Consider the following 26,454-nt stretch of genomic DNA (forward strand, 5'->3'; position numbering starts at 1 on the left):
ATGGGGAGGAGAATAACATGATTTTTCCCCTGTAAAAAACAGCTTTCATTTCTGTGCCATGTATTGATCAGCACATGCTCAGTAGTTGTTGAAAGGATGGAGGTTACCATCTCTCTAAGATGGGAAGAGTATGGTTTCTCTTCTAGGGCCCTCCTACACTGTTATTTTGTGTATAAACCTCACATATATAACTAGTTTTTAAGAGAATTAATAAACTATGGTTATGGCCATTTCCACCATATCAGTCTCTGTTGTTATTTAGTAATACTTATTGATGGCAGTGAGAGATGTATTCAAATAAATTGTTATCAAATGCCATACAGAGCATGCAAGGATTAAATATGGTATATTATGGTATATTTCTCAGTGAGGGAAAGGCTTCTGTCTGTCTATAAGACAAGATAAGGTTGGTTAGGTAGGCAAATAAAGCTCAAGGTGCCAACCATAAATCTGTGGTTACCTAAAGAGAGAAAATGAGAAAGAGAAGCCCTTAGTAGATTGCTAAGGACAGTAAGGAGGGAGGGACACAAAGCTACAATTATGAGACTTAACCAATAAATATAAAAAGAAAATGTTAAGAGATGGGATCTATTCCTGCTGGATCCAGACAATTCCCTCCCTCACAAAAGTAGAAATGGATGAGCAGAAAAATCAGGATAATCATATACTAACCTGTAAACTGAAAATATTGTTCTTTCCTGTAAGCTGAGGATATTGTTTTTTCCTGTAAGCTGAGGATATCGTTCTTTGCCTGTATGCACCATCACAGACTACTGTGACACTGAAAAAAAAAAGCCGGAGTAATATATTTGCTAACTTGTAAACTTGGAAATATGTCCTTTGCCCATTTTATCAATAAATGAAAATTATATACCATTTGCTTAAATTATAGCCGTCACATATAGATGGGCTGCAGTGAGTTGTTATAATCTTAACTCATTCCTCTTAAGATCCTCATCCATTTATGGAGGTGCTAGACTAATGATGTGAGGCAATGTAGTATGTTGCAAATCATACCATAAAAGTATCCATCAATTTATTTTGCAAACTTCTACTATTGTAAATGATGCACTGTCTAATAGTACTGTAGAAGTTTAATTGAATGCAGTGTCTGCAAACATGAAATGTAGTCTGCCTCATAAAACTGTAGTCTGTCATATTATGATTGAGAGTGATAACAAAATGTCAGCATTATCTCTATGAAACAATTTAGAAGAACTCTGTTTTTGTAAAATCTGATCGTAAATACTCCTGTTTCTTCTTCTATCCTGCAATATCAGTGAACATTTTTTTTAAAAATAAGGGAGACCCCAAACAACACAAGAGCACAATACTTTAATATAACAAACTAAATTTCTATTTCTCAGGCTGCAATTAGAAGGCTTTGAATTTAAGTAATAGATTTTGTGGAACAACATATATACACAATCATTACAATTAACAGCATTCAGTTAAATTAAGGGAGGCCCTAAAATAGCTATAAACATCTTATGTGGAAAAATACAGAGACCCTTTTACAGTAGCATGCTCATTGTTTAATCTGATAGTATAAAATTATGGATTGTCAACATGCATGCACACTGATCTAAACACAGCACTTAAGTAAAAACAATTCATGCTTATGTTATATTGTCTAATTTTTCTTACTTCCCTGACAGAAGTTTATAATATATTTTTTTCATTGCTAAGTCACACATACAGAAGATTATGAGTGGGTTGCTGATCATAAACTGCTTGCTATGTGTTTATGACACAAATGTCAAGAAATTCACCACAAGAGCATAACTGATTTGTCTTTTTCCGGATATCGGAGAATAATCACAGTTCTCCATGCACTGCATACATTTAAATGAGAAATTTGGCTTCTGTTGAATCTTATCTGCAGCTGAAAAGTTTTTATTTCATTGTTTCCCTCTGTTACAAAGACACAGTAATGATAGCAATGATGTGCTAGCATTATTAGTGTCAGTGGCTCAACAAGTAGCACACTAATCTTTGATGCTAGACAATCAGAAAGCTGTGGGTTCTGTTCCCACACTAAGTACATGACTTATATACATTTCAAGCGTGGGCATTAATGCCTTTCTAGCCTGTTAATATACCAAAACAGCTATTCTCATAATAAGTGCCCAAGCTGTACATAATAGATTTGCACTAGTACTTGTCTCTATTGTCATTTGGCAGTCTGTTCCATGCATCAGCTGCTCTCTCAAAGAACCATTTAGTACACTTCTTATTCCTATAGAATGTTCTACATAGGCTGTCCAATGATTCTCTACTACTTTGTGATAACGCAAATATTCCCAGAGGTAGGTGTATCTAAATGCCCTATATACATGATTAAGATCTCCTCTTAAATATCTATATGAGACACTTTACAAACTCAGATATTTTAGTCTTTCATAATAATTAAAATTTTCACGTCCATGCATGCCCTTGGTATATTTCCGTTGTACTCTTTCCAGTTTACTCATGTTTGTTTCCTTATAAGGTCATCTTATTGTTATTCTATACTTAGGTTTACATTTAGTGTAATTAACAAACAATGACTTAATCATTTCTGATTTCCAGTCTTTTTATACAACCTATAGTTCTATAACTATCGCTAATCAATTGGTTGATATGATTAGAAAAACTCAAAGCTGGAGCTACCCATATACCCAGGTCCTTAAATGAATCTACAGCTTTAATAATCACTGTGTGCTATATTAAATATTCACCTTTCAGTTTATGTCTCCCAAATCTCATATGCTTAGTTTTTGATGTATGCAATCTGCATATGTTTCTCCTATGCCTAAATGGTCAATTTAGTCAAGTTCTTTTGCAGACATGCCCTATCGATAAGACATGTAATCAGTTTACCTAACTTCAAGTCATTTGCATACAGACTGTAGAACACCTCAGATGAAAAGAATAGGTCTGAAATATACAATCTAAATAACTATGGGCCCCATGACAGAACCCAGTGGGACTCCCTGACTGTAACCACGAATTTTACCTGTCCAGTTGCTCTCTGATACTTACCATGTCCTATTTATAAGCCACACAGCTATCCATCTTATCAAGAGTGCATCAATACCTAGTTGTTCTAATTTATTAATTAGTATTTTCTGTATGACCCCGTCAAATACTGAAGTTAAATCTATATAAATTACATCACAACACATTTGTTCATCCATAGCTGTTGTTATATTGTTATAGAAAATCATATTACACATATAAGTAGCATAGATATATGTTCAGCATATGCATACTGATATATGATTTTATCCAGTTCTGACAATAAGTTATTCAATATTACCTTTTACATGATTTTTCCACAACATGAAAGTAGACGTAAGGGTCTGTATGACTCCAGGTTTGTCCTACTCCCCTTTCTCCTTAAAGACGGATTTAGTAAGTGCATGTCTCCAATCTTGAGGAGTCTCCCCATATTTATATGACCTGCTAAATAATAGATGTAATGGTACTGTATGATCATGCTAAAGTGTTCTCAGGTCATAATTACTAATTCTGTCTCCTCCCTGTGCTTTGTTAGGATCCAGTTTGCATAGTTCCTTTTCAATATAATCTAATTTGATTTCAGTATCTGAGGTTACCTGGATGGCACTAGGACAAATTATCATCCCCTTTGTGGAGCCAAACTGTTTTGCATAAGATTTTGTAAATATATTTATAAGCTGTTGTGTCTGAGAATAAATTTTAGAATCTGCACACAGGGAGGAATTTAAGAAAGCCTACATAGACGCAAACATTTTGAGATTTAGTAAATGCTGCTGAGCTTCTCCCATTCACGCTCAAACACGGAAACTTCCATGGCATCCAAATTGCCTCATAAGCAGGTGAACCTCAATGAGGCAGGCAGAGTGACCCAACAAGCAGAAAGGCATCTGTTCAGACCCTTAGTCAGTGTTCATAGTGTATGTGGAAAAAGTCTGTATACAGAAGTGTAGACAGACAAAAGGAGGTCTAAAACTGTAGCTATATGGACATAGATTCCCTAATGTAATACAACATATACATATGAGCAAAACGTTTATCCTGTATGTCAGAAAGATTAAAGGAAATAAGTTTAATTCATTTTTTTAATAATCTCAGCATGTTTGCACTGCAAGCTGCTGTCTGCAAACATGCTTTATAGAAAAATAAAAAAAGGAAAAACAAAATTAATATTATATGACAAAAATGTATTACAGGACCTTGCATGGGGTCCCTACAATGGTGCATTGCTGCTGTTGCTAATGTGATAGGGCTATGAAGCATGTAGTTTCCGGGCTGTGAGCACAGATAAGTATGCAAATGAGCTGGAGTTACTGAATAGCAGAAAGGAGTAATTGTGTCCACAGATCCCCTTTGTGTAGGCTCTTAGACCTATGTTGATGTTTATACAAGATGTAGCTGGCATCAAGGAGGTGTGTCCACTGACTTCTAAGCTCTTTTAAGCTTCACTGCACATGTTTGCATGGCACCTTACCTTGCTGACAATGTCTGAAAACCGGATGTATTCAATTAGAAATTTTGGCTTGTTTAAGCTATGTCACACGCTTCGGTACTGTACAAAGCGTCATGCACTGAAATAGGGCCATTAATTTATATTAATTATATTGTAGGCACGTGGAATGCATCATAGTTAGGCAATCCCACATTCTGCATCTACAGCAGAGCTGTATAAAGTGTGCATACCCCCTACATTCTGATTTTTCCCTAACAATCTGGATCATTGGAGTACAGACTTGGGAATTTTAATCGAGATAGTGCTAGGAGCTGCTGCAGTTCTGCTCCATCTGTATGTGCTAGATACTGAAGTTAATGCTGCTGCTGCTACTGACAATAGGTTTAGGCCGAGAAGGAAAAGAGTGTTCAGGCCCAGGGTAACCTTTCAGGATCTCCATGAGCTGGAGATTGTAGAGTGCTACAGGATGGACAGGGACATACAAGATCTCACTGATATCTGCCACCCTCAACTCAGACCCAGAGCCAACAGAGGGGAACCCATACCAGTGGAAACAAAGGTATGTCTACCCCTTAGGATACTAGCTACAGGTACTTTTCAAAGAACAGCTGGGGACATGATGGGGGTCTCACAGGCATCTGCATCCAAGGTACTCTGCCACTTCCTGGATGCCATGCTACCACATGCCAGTGAGCACATTTCTTTTCCCCTCACAATTGAGGCAAGGGCTAGTCATATGCAACACCTATACTGTGTAGCACACTACCCTGATGTACTGGGTGCCATAGACTGCACTCATGTGCACATCAAGGCACCACCTGGTGAGGAGGGTTGATTCTATGTCAAACTCAATGGCTACCACTCCAACTGCCAGGCCATGTGCAATGCCCAGGGGATTATCTTAAATGTGTGTGCTGGCAGCCCTGGTAGTTATCATGACTCCCACATCTGGCACCTATCACAGCTGTACCAGATGTTTGCTAGGGGGAGCATCCCACATGGCCATTTACTGATGCTGGCTACGCACTGAACCATGGATGATAATACCCATCAGAAATGCACTCACCCATGGAAGAATACCATAATGAGGCACATGCACAAACTAGGAACATCATAGCGTGTGTGTTTGGGCTTCTGAAGTCATGGTTCTGGTGCCTCGATATATCTTGTGGAGCCCTGCAGTACTCTCCAGCCACATGTGCACATATGTTCACAGTACATGCTATGCTGCACAATATGATCCTGAGGAAACAGCTGCAGCATAATCAGCAAAGAGATGGGATACACAACCCCCCTCACAAGTGCCTAGGTCACCACAGTCACAGGAGAACTTGGGGGAGGAACCCCCTGCTGATGTCCCTGTAGGCAGACGTAGGCATGCTCAGTATGCCCTGGCTTTGTCTAAGCGACAACACATAGCACATTCACTAACATCCTAGGGACCTAGGGGCTGACAACTTACTCCTACTCACATTCATATATTAAAAGTGATGCCAGGCAACCCACACAACCTGGTACTTATCCATGTATTGGTTGTGTACTGCTTGTATCAGGCAGAGTCAGCCCTGAACTACAGCTCTGTCAACTGCTGCATTCGCAAGGTAAGTCTCTAACCTACTCAGTACTTGTAAGGATTACTATGATATGGTATTGTATGTATGGATATGCTACATTTATGCAAGTAAATATAGTAGGCCTTTTGGACAGAAGTAATATCCATGTGGGACTACAGATACCCAGTCCACATGTATGTGTTCCTTAATATTTACTAGGCCTGGTGGTTGGAATATTCACTACATCAGTCAAGAGAGATGTTAAACAGTGGGGTCACATGATATTTGGACTACTGTGTATCCCAGCAGAATATGTGGTATTGTTCCCTCACACCCAACACAGCAGTGTTCCAATATAACTGCTTTAACATTAACTCATCAATGGTATATCAGCAGGCCAGGCAATCTCAGGACAGTAACATAGAAATTGATCATAAATTGTATGTCTCACTTAATGCTGGAATAACAGCATACAAATGTATGCTGCTGACTGTGTGATGAATGACTTCTCTTTGTTTTCCAGCTTGTGTAGCTCAGTGGACTATAGAAGTTAACATGGGTGATGGTGTTGATGGTTCTAATCTGGAAGTATCCACATCATTTGGATCTATGGTATTATTATGTTTTTTTTTTTTTTTTTGCAGACTGTCAGTCTCTGTGTGGTGTAACATTATTAACCTCTGGCACATATTAATTACATCAGACAGCTGGAGAATGCCATGGACATTTTGAGTGAATTGTGCAGTACTGCAGAAAAAGGGACAGATCTCATTGTCTGTAACACACAAAATCCTGGACTAGAATACAGGTAGATGTGGGCTGGAGTCAGTTTATAAGTACTGACAATCCTACTGGGCATGCTCATACACTTAGTTAAACTGAGTGCAGTTCTGTTGCCCTTGATCAAAATGACCTGTTATGTATAGATATGTGTATACATACATACATACATGCATACATATATGTATGCATATATGTCTGTCAGTATTGATCTCACATAGATAGTATATCTAGCTTTATGTATTTACAAATAGATATATACCTATATATACCTACACACACACACACACATATATATATATATATATATATATATATATATATATATATATATATATAAATATATATATATATATGTAACAACATACATCTCAGTCTCTCCCCATATATCTGCGTAACACATATATGTATCCACACACACAGCTACATTTATATATACATCCCTGTTATATATATATATATAAATATGTGTGTGGATGTCTGCATTGTCCTACATACCCCAATAATGGTAAGTAAAGCTGCACTATCACACATCTATAATGTTGCTCAAAGGTTCCAAAGTAAGGGCTCAACAGTAATGAACTGGTGGTGTAATGTATAATGTTGTCTACACACGCATGGACAGAGCACATTGTTCCTGCCCATGGGCTTGCCCATCCAAGTGCAGACAGCCACATATGGCCATACTGGTGCTGTAGACACATAGCTAGGATAAATAATAGTTATCTGACTTCTAGGATATTAGATGCAGATAACAGTACAAAGCAATATCACTATGCAGGCCATAGATGCTGTTCAACACAAGCCTAGTTTGTGCTATCCACAAGTAGTTTGCCTGCAATCATATATAAAACAAAAGTCAACCATGGCACATGCCATGAGTGCTGTGATCTATAGTTTGTAAGACTGGATAGGTAGGGGTCCTAATCTCACTCCAGTTCACTTAGTGTGTGTGTGTGTGTGTGTGTGTGTGTGTGTGTGTGTGTGTGTGTGTGTGTGTGTGTGTATGTTTGACTGTATGGCATAAATATGATAATCTCAGTAACTTATAAAGAGGTAGGGGTTTGCACTACTTTATTTGTTGCAGGTGATGCGGCTTCCAAATTCCTGACCACAACTCAGCCTCCTGATGTCATCAAGCATAATATGTCCTAAAGAGATAGTAATATTAGACATGAGGTGTGTTGTATGCATCAAGTACTGTGATCTGTAGTGAGTACCATTAGATAGGTAAGTGTTTTAATCTACATACAGCCAACTTGCACTCTGTGTATGCCATGCCATGTCCTGTAAACAGTAATAAGAAGTGGTGCTATCTTCAATGTAGCCAAGTTTGTGTGGGTGGCTGTTAAAGCATTTTACATCAGCTTATGGAGCCATAGGACATTTGAACTTCAGTAGCATTTATTTATTTTATTTATTTATTTTTACATTTGTTAACTGGGTTAGTCCAATTGAGAATTAGCTCATTTTCAGTGGAGACCCGAGGAGAAAAGCTCCGCAATCAGTATTAACATTTTACATAAAGTCAGCAAGAAAATTGCATTGACAGCTAAAACAATTAGAGAAATAACATTTTAGAATAAAATTTTACAGAAAACAGTTGGGTACAAATGTTAGAGATCAAACTGCAAAAAGCATTTACAACAAATCATACAGAAAAGCAGTATAGTACAATGTCAGAATTTTTACAACAAAAACTTAGGTACAGTGTCAATGTAGGGAAAACAATGTTTATTATTTCTAAGTAGTTATATACAGTATAGGTACAGATGGAGTAGTAAGGTAATGTAGAGATACAGATGGAGTAGTAAGGTAATGTAGATGTACAGATGGAGTAGTAAGGTAATGTAGAGATACAGATGGAGTAGTAAGGTAATGTAGATGTACAGATGGAGTAGTAAGGTAATGTAGAGGTTAGGCAACGAGACAGAGAGGTAGATGGATATTAAGACAGACAGTGGAAGAGAAAGGAGGGATGAGAGATGTGCTAGGGTTAGGTAGTTTCAGGGAGGATGACTACAATGGCAGGATCATTTATATATTAGATATTCCCGAGTGGCTAGTTTGAAATGTTTTGTTTGATTAAGGGACCTAATTTCTAGGGGTAGTTGGTTCCAAGTTGTAACAGGGGTATAGTTATAAAGTAACCACCCTGATTTGGTTTTGGGTTTATAGATATAGCATAATGGTTATACAGCCCTCACAATCCTAGACAACTTTATACCTTTATTTACATGATCAGCATATATTGCCCCAGTCCAAGAGGGACACAGGCAGAAGCCCTGTGGTGAAATGATGGTCACCCAGCCCCTGTGGTGAAATGATGGTCACCCAGCCAAACATACAGATGGCATGTGATGAGGTGCACTGATGTGCTCTGTTTGCCATTAGGCAGGATTCTGTTTCAAAGGTGTGTTAAAGTCTGCTAGACAGATCTCCCCACCAGCATGTATTACTAACATCACATACTAAGTTAATGTCCTTAGAGTGAGTAATCCATGTACCATGCCACCTGCAGATATGCAGCATTTACAATCAAGCAGGGTCACACATTGCCCACATGAAAGTCAGTGAACACCTCTGAGTAGTCTATATGCCACAGGCTGCAATGGCACTGATTTTAGATGAGCCCCATTGAACAGATACTGAAGACGTGAAGTTCCCTTGTGAGGGACCATATTTATGTGTACAATTGGCAGTAGTGCTTGGAAATGTACATTACCAAATGGCCATTGGACTCAGATATTGGCATGCTGAGGGAAGAGTACATGGAGATTATGAGCATGTCAATTACGGGTGACTGTGCTCTCAGTTAGGACATATGATTTCTGTCATACCACTGGGGAGACATGGTAATCCCAGGCACATTAGGTGTAAATGTGTGTGGTCAGGCATGTGTGACCAGTTCTATCACCTCTGAGTATGTACATCACATGTTGCTACTGATGTGCTACCTACCAGGTACATAGGTGTTACTGATAGAAATTATACTGTATATATATATAAATATATATATATATATATATATATATATATATATATTTGTATGGAGTTTATAGCCATTTGTATGTCAACAGACATTTGTTCATCAATACCATCTAGTAGGATATTGACATAACTCACAGACTTTATGAGTGCTCACAGTTTGCAGACACCAGCCAACATTGTTAGCCACAGACATTTGGTATTCACTTGTATTGTGGTTAAATGGATTCCAAGCAGTAGAGGACTCAGGACTGAGCCCTGCTGAACATTGTTGCTTACAGATCAGCTATTGGAGGCTGATGTCCCTATGTTGAGTCTGTGTGCTATCAGTGGCCAGTTAGTGACCCCCACAATGATATTATCATAGATGACTAAGTGGGTGCTTTTGGCAATGATGCCTGAGTGGGAGATATATTCAGATGGCTTGGCTAAGTCCAGGTGGTTGTATGCCCTGATGTCCCCTCACCCAGGTCCTTGTTCACTGTGTCAGACATGTTCACCCTGTTTAACAGTCATGATCTCCCTGTCAGACATCCAAACTGTGTACAGTCAACTGTGTGTAGATCACACACACACACACACACACACACACACACACACACATACACATATATATATATATATATATATATATATATATATATATATATATATTTGCTGATCAGCTTTATAAGGATTTGTCCTATGGGCATACAGATATGGCTACTCAGGCAAAGATGTCTTTAGTTCTGGTGGTCAGTGGGTGCACCACCTCTGTGTAAGTGTATAACAGTTTATTATTTATTTATTATAGTTTTTTTTTACTGGGATAGTCCACTGGGCCTGGAAGAACCCATTTTCAGTGGAAGCCCAGGGAGATAAAAACTCCACAGGATACAGACAGTTTTACAATAGTTATACAAAAGTAAATAAAGTAGTAGAACAGTGAAAATACAGAGATAATATACAATTTGTTAAAAAAAGTCATAGCACTTCTAATCCTAGGTAAGGATTTACAAAAGTGAGATTCATGTAGTCTAAACATATTATTTTTTTTCAGTATTTTCAGTTAAGGCTTGTTAAAAACCTGCATAGCCAGTGATAAGTGGGTGGGGGTAGTTTACTTCATTGTTATTCAGTTTCTGTCTTATACAAGTGGTACAGTGAATTATTTTCTGTTTAAACTGTGAGCTTTGGCCAGCTAAGACCTGCATAAAATCAACTGAATGCATAAGTGGAGTTAAGTAATTTTTTATCTGCACTTTTATCAAATAATACACGATTTAAAGTAATTTGTTTGTGTTGCATTGAGCAATATCTAGCTGGAAGTTCTGACTGTTTTTCAGTAGGTCTTATACAAGTGGTATTTTCAGTTAAGGCTTGTTAAAAAAAACTGCATAGCCAGTGATAAGTGGGTGGGGGTAGTTTACTTCATTGTTATTCAGTTTCTGTCTAATACAAGTGGTACAGTGAATTATTTTCTGTTTAAACTGTGAGCTTTGGCCAGCTAAGACCTGCATACAATCAACTGAATGCATAAGTGGAGTTAAGTAAATTTTTATCTGCACTTTTATCAAATAATACACGATTTAAAGTAATTTGTTTGTGTTGCATTGAGCAATATCTAGCTGGAAGTTGTGACTGTTTTTTCAGTAGGTCTTATACAAGTGGTATTTTCAGTTAAGGCTTGTTAAAAAACCTGCATAGCCAGTGATAAGTGGGTGGGGGTAGTTTACTTCCTTGTTATTCAGTTTCTGTCTTATACAAGTGGTACAGTGAATTATTTTCTGTTTAAACTGTGAGCTTTGGCCAGCTAAGGCCTGCATACAATCAACTGAATGCATAAGTGGAGTTAAGTAAATTTTTATCTGCACTTTTATCAAATAATACACGATTGAAAGTAATTTGTTTGTGTTGCATTGAGCAATATCTAGCTGGAAGTTGTGACTGTTTTTTCACTAGGTCCCCACCCACCGTCCCTGTTTTTGTCTTGGTGTTAATCTTGGTGGCTTTGAAATTGCCCGCCCCTCTTGTAAATTTGCACTTGGATACTCCTCCTGGGCCCATCTCATTTGCTCACTCAAAAAAAAAAAAAAAAAAAAGTGTATCTGCTTTTACTGTATTTGTGTTTCTTCCTACTTTATTTTGCTTTTGCGTCATCTTAAAAGTAATCAATTGTATTTATTACTGCTAGGTGTAACTCATTCTAAGCCTTTTAGTTTAAGCACTTGGGCTTCAGACCAGTTGTTTTACATTAAGAAGGTTTGTGGTCTGCACTGTAGTGGCAGAACAGGTAGCTTACATCCTTCTAAGTTGGGAACTGCTGACTGAGAGATCAGTGTCTGTTATTCTAAAAGTGTATTAATTCTGGTTTAAGCACTTGGGCTTCAGGCCAGTTATTTTACATTAAGAGGGTTTGTGGTCTGCACTCTTGTGGGAGGAGAGGCTGGACTCTGCCCTTCTGAGCTGGGAATTTCTGGTTAAAGGCTTATAGTGCCTGCATATTTGAACTGCTTCTTACTAAAATATAAAACACAAGGTCTGAGGAAGCTACTGCTATTTATTGGTGGCAAAAACGTTTTAAATAAAGTACGTTTACTTTATTTTGGTGCTCCGTGTTACATTCCTTTTTTGTGTTTTATCAGTTTGCTTACGTCTTTTTTGTCTTACTAAAATATGTACACCTTGTTTGCTGTAGCATAGACTAGATCCAGGCCTGCTGAATCTGGCTTTGTTTGTATAACTTGAGCACTAATCCAGGCATTCTTTAAAGTATTCAATTGTATTTATTACTGCTTGGTAGTAACTTGATTAAAGTGCAACTATCATTCTAAGTCTTTTGGATTAAGCACTTGGGCTTCAGACCAGTTGTTTTACATTAGGAAGGTTTGTGGCCTGCACCGTGGTGGCAGGACAGGTAGCTTACATCCTTCTAAGTTAGGAACTGCTGATTGAGGGCTCAGTGTCTGTTATTCTAAAAGTGCCTGCATATTTGAACTGCTTCTCACTAAAATATGTACACCTTGTTTGCTGTAGCATAGACTAGATCCAGGCCTGCTGAATCTAGCTTTGTTTGTATGCTTGTTGTTTGTTTGCTTGTTATTTCCCTGAAACACTAATTCCACCTAAAACGCAGCTTTTCAGCGCTTCTGTGGATCCCTAGTGATATCTGCATTGCTTACTGTACTTATTTCCTTGTTTCACTTGAAAGAAAGTTACTGTTTGTTGTTTTTGCATTTAAGTTGCCTGTAACACATTACATTTAAGTTACCTGGCACTTGCTCACTAAAGCAATTATATAAGTCAGCACTAAAAAATTAAAAGCACTACACCCTCACAAACTCCCCTTGAGTACCTTGTTCCTCATTGGCCCTTTTTTCAATTATAAAGGAATTCTCAATACTATTTTAGCATGTCCAAAGGTCAGTTGTCAGTCTCCTCTGTGATCCAGCTGGTGAATCCTGGAATCTTGAGGCAATGTTACAACTGCCTCATGTACACAGACAACCCTCTCCTCCTTCCAACAAATTCCAGCATGTGAGAAATGCAACCATATAGCCAAACTGGAGGCTAAGCTCTCTCAACTCAGTAATGGCGTAACCAGTCAGGAGGAGAAGGAAACCACACTCACTACAATTCCAGTCTCACATAGACCTACCACGACAGCAAACCAAACACATAAACACACAAAAACATACTCGGAGGCTCTAAATAAAAATCTGCCTAAGCAGCAGAGACCTCCAAAGCAGAGATCCAAGCAACCGCTACCCCAAAACAAAACACATGCAATACATAGCTCACAAAGCCAGTGTGCCGAACAGTCACAGCCCTTAAGGCTAAACAACACACCTGATACACTTGTAATAGGTGACTCTATCGTCAGGCACACTGATGTCCCACTCACCAGGCTGAACAAGGAGAAGGTCACGTTGAGATGCCTGTCGAGCGCTAGGATCTGCCACATAACACAAGCACTCAGGTCACTCCAAGGCAAGTACAAATATGACTCAGTCATTGTCCATGCTGGTGTGAATGTTCTGAGACGTACCTCCCTGGACTACATGAAAAGAGACATAGAGGAGCTCTCTGAGCGTGTAGCCCAGGCCGGTATGACCCTGACCTTGAGTAGCATCTTACCCTCACCAAGAATGATGCCACAATATGAAGACAAGATGATCAATTTCAACAATTGGCTTAAGTATTGGTGTCATTCAAAGGGGATCCAATGCCTGTCAGCCTGGGATGACATGCTCGACAAGCCACGATGCTTCGCTAGGGATGGCTTGCACCTATCACCCCTGGGCTTTCGGATATTGGCAAAGGCTCTTGCTACCCCCATAGTGCCTTTTTTAGGCAAGGCTCAAAAGACAAACCCACCTCCATAGGTATCACAAGGGATAAAAAACTAAGAGTAGTGCTACTCAATGCCAGAAGTCTAAACCTCAAGATGCATGCACTCGAAACTCTCCTTAGCATGGAGAACATCGATATCTGTGCAGTAACAGAAACCTGGTTCGAGGCTCCCAAGAGCATCCCAGCACTACCAGGTTATATCTCATACCATGCTTTTCGGCCCCAAAACTTGGACCGAACCACAAAAGGAGAGGGAGTATCAATATTCTTCAAAGATACCCACACCTCCAGGTTGGTGGCACAGCACAAATCATCAGAGACTATCCATGTGCAACTAACAGTGGGTAAAACTGCCTTCCAGTTTATAGCCTGCTACAGACCACCCTCCCAAACCCAGGAACCCCACTTGGCCTTCCTGAGAACACTGGAAAATATGAAGGTCTCTCCAAACACCATTATATTGTGCAACTTCAACTACCCAAACATAGACCGGGAGCATTACTCTAGCTCCAACACCCTTTCCCAAAGGTTCCTAGAATTTATAAACTCAAATGCTATGGAACAACTTGTTTCCACTCCCACAAGAGGGGAAAACATACTGGACCTGATCATCAACAACATGGGGACTCTATGCTCCAGACAAGAAGTGTACCCCTCACTGATAAGATCAGACCATAAACTAATCTCACTGGATATTCACATCCCTACCCAACCCCCTGCCCAGAAAACCACAGTAAAAGACTTCTCTAAAGCAAATTTCACACTCCTGAAAACCGAGGTGGAATCCTTCAAAGCCCCCGAGCCTGTGGAAAATATGGCCCAGACCGCAGAATCCTTTATAAATGCATTCTATGAACACCTTCAGGAATGCATGGCTCATGCAATCCCAAATAAAACCAAGACCCAATCCTCCAAAGGCAGACATCCTGTCTGGTGGACCCCAGCTATAAACAAACTATACAATAGAAGGAGGAAGCTACTACATGACAGAGCAAAATCCCAAAAAGGGAAGGCATCTCTGATCAGTATTAGCAAAAAACTACGGACACTCATAAAATCATCTAAGGCCAGCTTCAGGAGAAAAATTGCACAGGACACTAAGGATAATCACAAGGCTTTCTTTAGTTATGTTAGGAACCTGGGTGGGAATTCCCAGATATGCTCAGAATTAGTCCAAAATGACAAAAAATACACCGAACCCACAGACATTGCCAACATCCTAGCTGACAGGTTCAGCGCAAACCCCCCCCCTCCCCACCAAAAGGGCAAGTATCTATCCCAGCAGAGTGCTGCCCCTCTGACATCTCAGATGCTCAATTAAGAGCCACCCTCTCCAAAACAAAAAACACAGCATCAATGGGACCAGATGGTGTCCCGGGCTGCTTCCTACATGAACTCCAGAAGAGCTAAACCCGAACATAAAACTACTGTTCAGTCTCAGCCTTACTACAGGATATGTACCCAAAGAGTGGCGTACAGTAACAGTGGTCCCTCTCCACAAAGGTGGTGCCTTAACGGATCCTGGAAACTATCGCCCCATAAGCCTGACTAGCTTGGTCTGCAAAGCTATGGAAAGGATCAGCATGGACCTCATAAATAAAGATATTGGGGACCTACAGACACTGGATCCTACCCAGTTCGGCTTTGTTAAGGGCAGATCCTGCCTCTTAAACCTGGTCAATTTCTTTGAAACAGTCACCAAGGCCATTGACGAGGGGAAGGTGATCCACACAGCCTATATGGACCTCGCAAAAACCTTTGATACAATACCCCACTCGGGCATTATAGATAAGCTCACCAGCTTAAATGTAAACCCCTATGTCACTAGATGGGTTGCAAACTGGCTCAAGGACAGAACCCACATGGTTAGAATTGCTGGAGCCATGTCAGACTTCAAACCAGTTGCAAGTGGCGTCCCACAAGGCTCAGTCCTGGGACCTCTCTCGTTCGGTATATATTTCTTGGAGGTACAGGCCAACATGGAAGGACTGTGGCTGACCAAGTTCACAGATGACTGCAAACTGGGTGCCATAATTGACTCTCCAGCCGACACAAGCATCCTCCAAAAGGGCCTCATAGAAACAGACAACTGGTGCCAGAGCCATGGCCTCAAGCTAAACGCCAAAAAGTGTATAGTCATCCCCTTTGGCAAAAACAAAGTGCCCACAAATTACCACATAGGTGGTAATCTATTAAGTATGGAAGAAGTAATTAGAGACCTGGGGACCCAAGTTGACAGCAATCTCTCATTTGACAACCACGTGGCCAAAGTGGTTAGAAAAACATTTTATATAGCCCACCTAATCATAAAGGGATTCACATCTAGATCAGGGGAGGTCATCATGCCTCTTTACTCATCCCTCATCAGGCCCATAATTGAGTACAATGCCCCTTTTGGGATGTACCTTACCAGACACCTGCAGCAACTGGAAAGACCCCAAAAGTACCTCACCAAGAGGATCAAAGGGCTCAAACAGATGCCATATGCTGCCCGGTTAAAGAAACTCTATCTCTACTCAGTGGCATGCCGCCTGCTCAGAGGCAATCTGTGCCTGATGTATAAAGCCATGTCTAACCTGGAATTAATGGACATGCTGCACCTCAGAAAATCCAAATCAAATCGAGCTACGCGCTCGAGAGACCTGAACCTCAGCACTGAAATAAATAGGACATGCTGGAGGGACAGATTCATAACCCAGAGGCTCCCTTCACTCTGGAATAAAATCCCATTCCAGGTTAGGCAGAGTCCCTCATTGACTCTGTTCAAGAGGAATCTTGATGAGTGGGTGGGGTATTGTAGGTTTACCCCGGGTATCACTTCTGTGTCACTGTTAGACAGAGGCATAGTATACTAACCTCGAAAAAGGGCATAACAAAATTAATTTAAAATGGGTGGTGAAAGCCAAACACACTCTGGCTAGGCTTATAAATGCCCTAGGGCAGATAGCCTAGTATGAACCTATGAACCTATTAAAAGTACAGGCATTTCAGATGAAAAAACATGTAAGTAAAACATTTATGTACAGATAAACAAACAAGCTTTTTTTTTTGAAGTTAGAAATATGAGGAGAGGACAGAAAGAAGAAGGTGAGGTGGGAGAGGTAAAAGATGGTATATAGGGGAGAAAGGGAGTGGGTTGGTGGGAGGTTTATGAGGTATAGGGTAGGAGTGGAATTAGAGGTAAAGGGTAAGAGAGCACAGTGATATAATGTTGAGGTATATAGTGCATGGGAGATGTTTAAGAGTTTATGTGGTAGGGGCACATGAACATTCCCACTTTAAAAGGAGGTGAGATTGGAGACGAGCTTTGAAGTTTGAGTGGCTCTGAGTATTTCAAAAGGTGGTAGGAACAGAATTCAAGAGTTTAGCTAGGGAGCAGGATAATAGTAGGTGGCCAGGGGGTCGGGGTTTGCCATTGTCCAGTCAGCTGGGGTGCAGCCAGTGGTTTCAGTATAATTGCAAGGTGTTCCTAATGGTGTTAGTAATCCTTGTCAGATCCCATGTAGAATGCAACCTGGGATGTTGGCATGTCCAATAGATGCTGTGTATCCCTTATAGAGAGGCCAGTTATAACCTGCTCTGTAGATATGGAAGGTATGGGACAGAAGAAAAATAAAATAAAAAATATCACAAATGCAGGTTCTTCGGAGTCTGACTTTAATGATAATAAAAATACTTAAAAACGACCAAAGACTTTCGCCATAAATCATTCTGGCTTCTTTAGAGTTATAAACACATAGCTAAAAATTCAGAGTTTAAATATTTTCTAATACAAATGCAATAACCAATCAAAAAACACCCAGCTATGATTTAATCTTACCAACCAATCTTGTTCAGTTAATCAATATTTCAAACTGCATGACCATTGCAGTAATCATTCATAAAAATTAGTAAAAATTTATTATATAACTTTACAGTTGATAAACATAAAATACAAAGTAAAACTGATACATTAAATTACATTAGCTCTCTGTTTTAAGATAGGGACTGTAGAGACAAAGTCATTCAACCCTGGTTTCTGAGTAGCGTTCAGTTTTAACTGCCATTTAGTCTCTCTAACTTCTACTTTTAACTTATCATTGCCACCTCTCTTATTAGGATAACGCCTATCAATGATAAAAAACAAAAAAAATCTTCTAAAATTGACACAATTAGTACTATCCATAAATAATGCAGTATGCATGTTCTTATTTTTAACGTCTCTCAGATTTTCTGGTACCCAGTCATGAAGTCGCTGTGTGGTTTTCCCTACGTAGTATCTCGGACATGCCGTACAGGTTCCTAAATATACAACCATGCTAGTATTACAATTACAGTGGCCTGGGCAACTCAAGGTATGGTAACAACCACTAACTGAGACACATGGTCCATCATTAATATATTTACAAAGTCTTCATGAGCCACATTTATACATCAAAGACCTGTATGGTTTGTGAGGTTTCGATTGCCGTTCCAAAATGTTCTTTATATTTCTGCCCCTACTGTAAACTATCCAGGGTTTCATGGGACAGGTTGTAGGAAGTTCATGTGGCACATGTGGTGGAGACAGGGGAATGATGTTGATACAGAGCCTGTGGGACTACAGGTTAGCTATGGTACAGACCGAATATATGTGGTATCATTAAGTACGAGTTCACCAACAATCTGGGCCTGTCCTCCGAGGTTACACATGTAACTACACTGTGCATTGTATTTCTGCTTTGTGTGGGTGGATAACTTTGTCACTTACTGCATCTACATGATGTCACAACAACATTATATGCTTGTTTTAGCTAAAGAGGTTGTGCCGCCACTTTAGGTGGACACCCTCACTCCAGCTGCCACACAGCAATGTCCACCTCTTAATGTACAGCCTGTTAATGGCAGTTGTCCACCAGGCAGGTTTGCTGTGCCATCAGGAGCCTGTGTTCCTCCTGTCAGGTACAGCTGAGTCCATGCAGTTGTACTGCTGCTTACATAATGCATGGGTATAGCGCTCTGCATACTTGCCTGTCCCATCTGAAGGGGGAGGTTCAGTCAAGCTATGTAAACCATCCCACAGGTGGTCATAAATTGCTTTGCTGAAATATATGTCTATATTTTCTGCAAAGGGAGTTAGTTCTGGTAGTTTTATTGAGACTGATCTATGGTCATATCCCACCATGGACGACCTCACAGTGGGGGGCTGCAGTGTCCACCCATATTGGTACACACATGGTGCAATATGTTGGCTCCCCTTGTGGGGATGTTATGGCACTGCTCCAGGGCTATGTAGTTAATGACATGGACTAACCTTTGGGCAAGTGAGCTTTAGCATGACTAAGCAACACAGATGGCAGTCACTTAATGCCTCCCTATACCATGGTGTAATGATATAGCTTGACAGACACAAGTACATCCAAATAAGCACAATGGGTATCTGGATTCATAGAGCTGCTCCTGTACCTGGCAATTGTTTGATTATGTGTCATTACAGTAGTGAATGGCACCTGCAGTATCTCTGAGAAATCACAGTGTTTCACAAAATCTGGATGTGTATCTCTCTTAATGAGTATGTATACACCGCCTGCATTACCTTGAATACTGTCAGTTTGAGGTGTGAACATGTGGAAGTTCATGTAGTCTGGTATGGCTATGGTGCTGTCCACAGCCTTGAACCAGATGTCCTTGACTGCAAACATGTCTGCATATTCCAAGGTGAAGACACCTTCCACAGAGTGGAGCTCAGTGTTGCTATTCCCAGCGTATAGCAGCATAACCATGATGTTATATGAAGATGGTGTTCTCATTGCAAAGTTTTTCCTCCAGGCAGTGCATATAAGATGCATTGTAGGTGTGTCAGCAGCCTTGGTTAGCCTTGGTTAGTACTCAAAATCACAGGGGTGATAGAAGAAGACTGTCACTGGTAGTCTGTTGAGCAAGGCATCCCAGGCAGATATGTAGTAGATCCCCTTACAATGACACCACATGCTAAGGCAATTATTGACTTCCATCAATTTACATGTGTATGGAGCCATCATCCCAGGTGAGTGTCAACTGCAGCTGAAATCTATGTGCATACCTGTGAGAGACACAGACTGCCTAAGCTCATTCATGTGTCTGCATACAGTCTGGTGACATATGTCTGGTGACATATGATCCTAGTCATATACACCTGCAAGAACTATGATGTCAGCATTTTTTTAATTGATATTCCTCAAGTTGCAGCAATGTGAGTGTGCTGCCTGTGCACTGACCCAGCAATCAAGGAGCCTCAATCCTCACCACTAACACCAGTAAGGAGCGTCCATATATGGAAAGGATAATAAATACACACATAGTAAAGTACAATTTCCGTTAAGAGCACACACAGATTACAGTCAGTCTGGGGCTGGTTTCTCCCCTTCTCTCCAGGTCCACAATAAGACTCCACACTGGCACAGCTATAGGGACCAGATCTCAGCCTAGTGGGTACGCTAAAACCTCCAGCACCCTATTTGTCCAACCAGTGCTTTGTGTCCCTGCCCAAGTAGCTGACGCACACACACACACACACACACACACACACACACACACACACACACACACTTAGAGATAAGAGTTTATACAACCACACAGACACTCCTGGGAAAGGCTGGCAAAGGTTCTCCAGCTGTGCCCCTTTTCTGCCCAGTCTAAAAGGTAGTACCAGCTGCCACCACCCTCTAATATTTATCAGCTACTCAAAGGCCCTTAAAAGGGTGTCCAATTATTACTGTACAATATTATTATCCAAATGGTAAGTGTGACTGAACAGGCAAGGCTTATTAGAGTGACTTGGTACAGTATCGCTATATACACACAATGTACTCTAGAGCTTAAATTAACTCTACATAAAACCATCACAGTTGAAAGGTTTAAAAATATTTAATAATAAATAATAAAAACTCAAAACAATACTTCTTACTACACAGTGCTAGTCAAGAGTTCAGAGATCACAGAGAAATACTTAAAATAATATATGGTAGAAAAGTTCTGACATCACAAAAAACAAACTAGCCTTGGTGATGTTGGATGTTCTTAAGACAAAATGCTCAGAGCTTTCTGAATCTCACTCTATAAATTGATAACACAGAGCTGCTTCACATGACACCATTCTTCACACTTCTCTGGTGTTCCCAGGCTAACAGAAACTACATTTACATTCTTTACACCTGGTCAGAAACTGGAGCAAAAAAGGGCATTTATACATGCAAATTCTAGCCATTAACTATGGTCTTAAAACTATAGGCAGGATGCCTCCCTATAGATATATCGGCTCCAAATTTTGACATCAAAGACACTCATAAAATGCTTGACTTAGCTTTCTTACAGCAGAGTGCACTGTTGTTACATTTTTGCAGTTCAATATCCAATGCAGTCTTTTCACATTTAAGAGAACAAGCCTGTGACTTACATTAATGTTTACAAATGACAGAATTATCTACAGAATTCTATCTGGCTAGGCTAGCCGCCTTCACCTATCTTCACAGTATTGTATGGTGTATAGTGTCAGCCCACAGGCAACTAACTGTGATCTTTTCCATATGTAGCCTGTTGACACAGACATCAATGTGCATCACAATGTACTCATCTATAAATAAAAGGTGTGATTTTGTGTTTTGCCTCAGGTGTTTGATAGGTGAGAGAGTGGTGCAGGCACTATTATGTATACTGTGTTCTCCAGATGCAGGATTTTCTGTGGTGTCTGTTGTTTGGGAATGTGCCTGGTAAGGAGCTGCACACATACAGGTGTGGGTGATGTGGGTGTGGGTGGTGCAGGATGTGAGCTGTGAAAATTGGCAAAATGCTCATTGCCATATGTAATGACTGCTGTTGGGGACACCGTGGAAGCAAGGTTTGAAATGCAGTCACATCTGTCACACATTGTTTGTGTGTCATAGGAACAGAGAGGTGGGGACACTTTCTACATCTCATCATCAGGTCCTGCAAAGTTAGGTTCATGCTGCCACACCCTTGGGGTTGACAGCCTGACATGCAGAGTTTATAGGCACTACTTGCAGTGAATATGTGGATGCCCGCGCATGCATAAAGGACTTGTTCAACTTTGCTGACATTACGTTTACCTTGCAAGTGTACGATGCCTGTCAAGCAACCAGACAGCACACTGGTTCTTGTGTGACATGTAGGAACACAGACCTGTTTTGGGTACTTAACTGTACAGTATGACATTCCTAGGACATGTGGCAGGTGGACACACTTTGGTCATAGGTGGCCAGTCCACTGCAGTAGGTCTCACAGCCATGTCATGCAAATATCCACCATTAATCTGTTCAAGGGCAGGATGCATGACTTGCTGTGAAATTGTTACCTACGATGGATCACTCCTGTTGTGCTGCTTGTTTCAGCAATCCTGGACATCTATGTCACTGGACATTGCACATTATATTGTGATGCTGCAGCAGTGCTCCTAATCACCATCTTGTCATTTCCCTAGTGACATACCACCAACCCTGGAACAAAAGGCATAATACATGCAAAAGTCAACTGAGTGCCCAGGTTACTAATCAAGGCATCTATCTGGAGAAGGGTATGTGAAGCCTACAGAGCCTTTCATAATGTAGGACAACTATGTGGATGAATAAACAGGCTATGTCCTGTTTCTCATTATGAGCTTCATAATAATGTCTTGCGTGTGATGACAGAAAATGTACCAGAGCATGGTATCCTATGCAAAAGTGGTTTTGGTGAGACAAGCATTAGTAGTTGCCAGGCACAAGCAATTCCATGGACTCCCCTGCTTTCCACAGTCTTCACAAAAGAATTGTATCCTTCCAGTATACAAAACATGGGTAGTGTCCAACTGCAGAATACCTTTGTAAAATCCCCAGCCTACCTTCACAGGGTATACATATTACATTTCCCAAACTTGTTTGTCTGTGCTCTGTACAGACACCTTGGATGACTCTCTTCTTGGAACATGATGGAAGTAAATGCAATACTTAGTTGCACAAAGGACATCTTGCATGCAGTGCCAAGCAGTGTCTCCAGATCTCTGAGTCATGTGATATGACACACCATGAAAGGAGTTAGCATGATTACAAGCAGTAACAATGTTGTACACCTTGTGATACTGGACCAAACACAGTTTGTTTTACTCAATGACAGATCAAGCCTACCTACCCTAACCTTTGGACCCCATTGAATTACACTTTGCCATGGATGACAGAAATATGACTCACTCCACCTGCCATGAATTGAGAAGATGTTTGACAATATTAGGCCATCAGACATTGCTGGAAACTGTGTAGGTTATGTACAGAGTGGTATGTTAGCTGGTGGATAGGTAAGTGTCTGATAGTCATGATCTGGGAAGATACCATTGGGTAGACCTCCACTACAATGATGCCAGTCACCAGTTGATTTCCCCAGACATCATTAATGGAGTACCCTTTCTAGCCATTTCTTCTATGCAGTCATGGCCACTGTCAGTGATCTCTGACTGACTACATTAGCAGGTGATTGCATATTAGGAGCTGTCACTGAATCCCACACAGAACCAACAATTATCCAGGATGGTTTGAGACACATATTCAGGTGTTGTCAGAGCCACTGACAAATAGTGAATGCCAATGACTGCACCATACTCTCCCTTGGGAAGTCATCTACAGCTGGAAAATATAGTAGTGTCCACACACCACACATAGTTGAGACATTAATGGAGTTATCGACACACAGAGTAATGTAGCTTTTGACTTTTACTGGTCGGTAAGATGTGAGGATCAATTCAATTTTGTACAACATATACAGAAAGGTATGGGATTTAAATCCAGGACTGTCATTGTTATACTGAATTGGCACTCATAACACCTATCATTGAGTGCAATGGCACCTTTGCTATGTCACTACATAGGTATTTACAACTGAGCAGCCACACAGGTTCCATGGTAAATCAATACACATTGCAGATAACATGTCCTAAGCAGTCCATGTCAGGACTGTATATGTGTAGTCTATGCCCTATGTGGTCTGGAGGGGATGTATGTGGCTGCCATACAGGGAGGTGTCAGATCCACTATGTACCTCCTGCTTATCCAAGACAGGACTAACACATGTCTAACCTGTTCTAAACACTTACACCATCACTGTGGTATAAATAGTGCATGCTGGAGAGACAGGCATGTAATACAGACACTACACCCTATATGTAACAGGCTCTCCATGCATGTGAAGCACACATCTGATGTAACACACATCATGTGCAAGTTACACAACATGGTGTAGAACAAAACAATTATAACTGGTGTAGGAGAAATGTCTGTAATGGAATGGGAAAGTTGTAGATGGGTCATCTCCATCAACACAGCTTGTAGAAGTGTTAGCTCCCAAAACCCTGGTGACACTCATCAAGAGTATCAGATCTTTTCATAGATTAGGGATGCATGACTAGGCTGGATGATGCCATTGTCCCTGTTAGCCTGTTATACACAAATGAACCTATGGAGCCATGCACCTATAGTACTGTACCTTGCTGAAGACATATTTCTTCTGTGCTGATATTCCATCCTGTTCTGTGCTTCTTATGGGTTTATTGCCACTGTGTATCCATAGGTGTCCCCTACAGACTCCTGACACTGAAACATAAACAGGTCTGTGACACACATTTCATTGTGTAAGTAAACAGCCAATGCAATATCATACAACATAAGGTACACAAAATTATGTGGCTTACTCATTACAAATGTCAGCATACAGTATCTGTCAGTGCCCAGTACAAGTGGAATGGCAAAGCAACACTGCATTACACAAGTACAGATTAATTTATATAGTCACCCTGTGCATCAGGCACATAGCTTAATTTCCCTGCATCAATTATGAGGATGACAAGGATGTGGTACAGGTATCATCACTTGCACAGGGTATTGTGTGGGGGTGCAGGAGACCTAGGCTGACCCAATAGGTTGAAAGCCTGTATGAGAGCAAAGAAGGGAAGTAGGCAAGATGGACCATGGAAATATGCTGTGTGTGTCTATAGGTGACCTGAATTTGACAGTGGTGTGTGAGTACATGCATGAACAAAGTCAAGCTCAGTGCTAGCCTTACATGTGTGTATGTTGAAAAGCTGTGGACCGTGCATGGTAGAGCTGACTATCTCCACCTGAAACACAGGAACTGGCTCTGCTAGGTGTTGCACTGGCACCTCCACGCCCAAGGTCAGAAGGGTGCTAGCACCTGACAGAGACTGCTATCTTCTGAGACCATGTCCTCCATGGGAATGCACAGGACCATGAGCCCACGGCCTGCCACATCTTGGTGTGGACAGCACACTCTCCTCTGGAGCACTGGATGCACTGCTACTATGGGATTCTGATTGTGCATGGCCATGTGGTCTCTCAGCAGATGGGGTTACTGACCGACATCCATGAGTTTGATCCTTAACCCAAACCAGATGTTCCATCAGCGACAATGTGCATTCAAAGAAAAGATATTCCGCGATCTGTCTCAGAGTACCTTCTTTCCACTGCATCAGTGAACCAATCCAGGGTGTTACCAATGTAGTGGAGGCAGTCATGGATGTCAGAGTGTGCTGCATCCATAACCCTGAGCATACATCCAGCATTCCTTCTGGAATGTGCCTGTGCCTCCATGATCACCCGAAACATACACCGAGTAACCCATGATGTGAAACCTGCAACAGATGGTAGAAGGATAGCAGGCCTCCAATGAGCATATCAGTCTGCCTGTGTGAAAAATTTCCAGGTCTTTGGTGATGGCCAGAGTCTACACTAACTGGAGCCATAGTTTCCACACTTTCCTGGGGATCCAACCCTCTCACTGTCCAATATCTGTGGCCTCCAGGGACTGGGTATGTGTAGGCATACTGACTGTGTGCAGTAACAATGAGGACAGAAGAGGGACATCAACCACTGGGACAGATTCAGCCCCTGAAACCTCCCCCTGTGCCTCACTCTGGCCACCATCATCATCAGAGTCTGAAGAGACACTAACATCAGGTTGTGTAGTGGACAGAGACCAACCCTCCAGGTCACCTGTGATAAGAAAGGGAAAAGCAGCACATTACTACCTGCAGTATTATGCTCTGGAGTACTATGTTGCAATATATGTAAAGCTGTACACACTGTTGTCATTATTATAGACTTGTTTAAAACCCAACTTCATATAGTAGGATATGAGGATTTTTCCCGCAAACAGCTGTAGTTACTTGTAAATAAAAGCTCTTTACACAGCAATGTCATCAGCAACAATGAGGTACGCTGTTGACATTTGTGAAGACTGCATAGTTGACACATATAACAATCTGTAATGTCCTGACAATACTGTCACATCTATCAGTGTGGTCACACCTACAAGGCATAGATATGACTCTAACATGTGTACAGTCATAAAATA

Source organism: Protopterus annectens, chromosome 6.part0 (genome assembly GCF_019279795.1).
Source record: "Protopterus annectens isolate FY-2018-M chromosome 6.part0, PAN1.0, whole genome shotgun sequence".
NCBI lineage: Eukaryota > Metazoa > Chordata > Ceratodontiformes > Protopteridae > Protopterus > Protopterus annectens.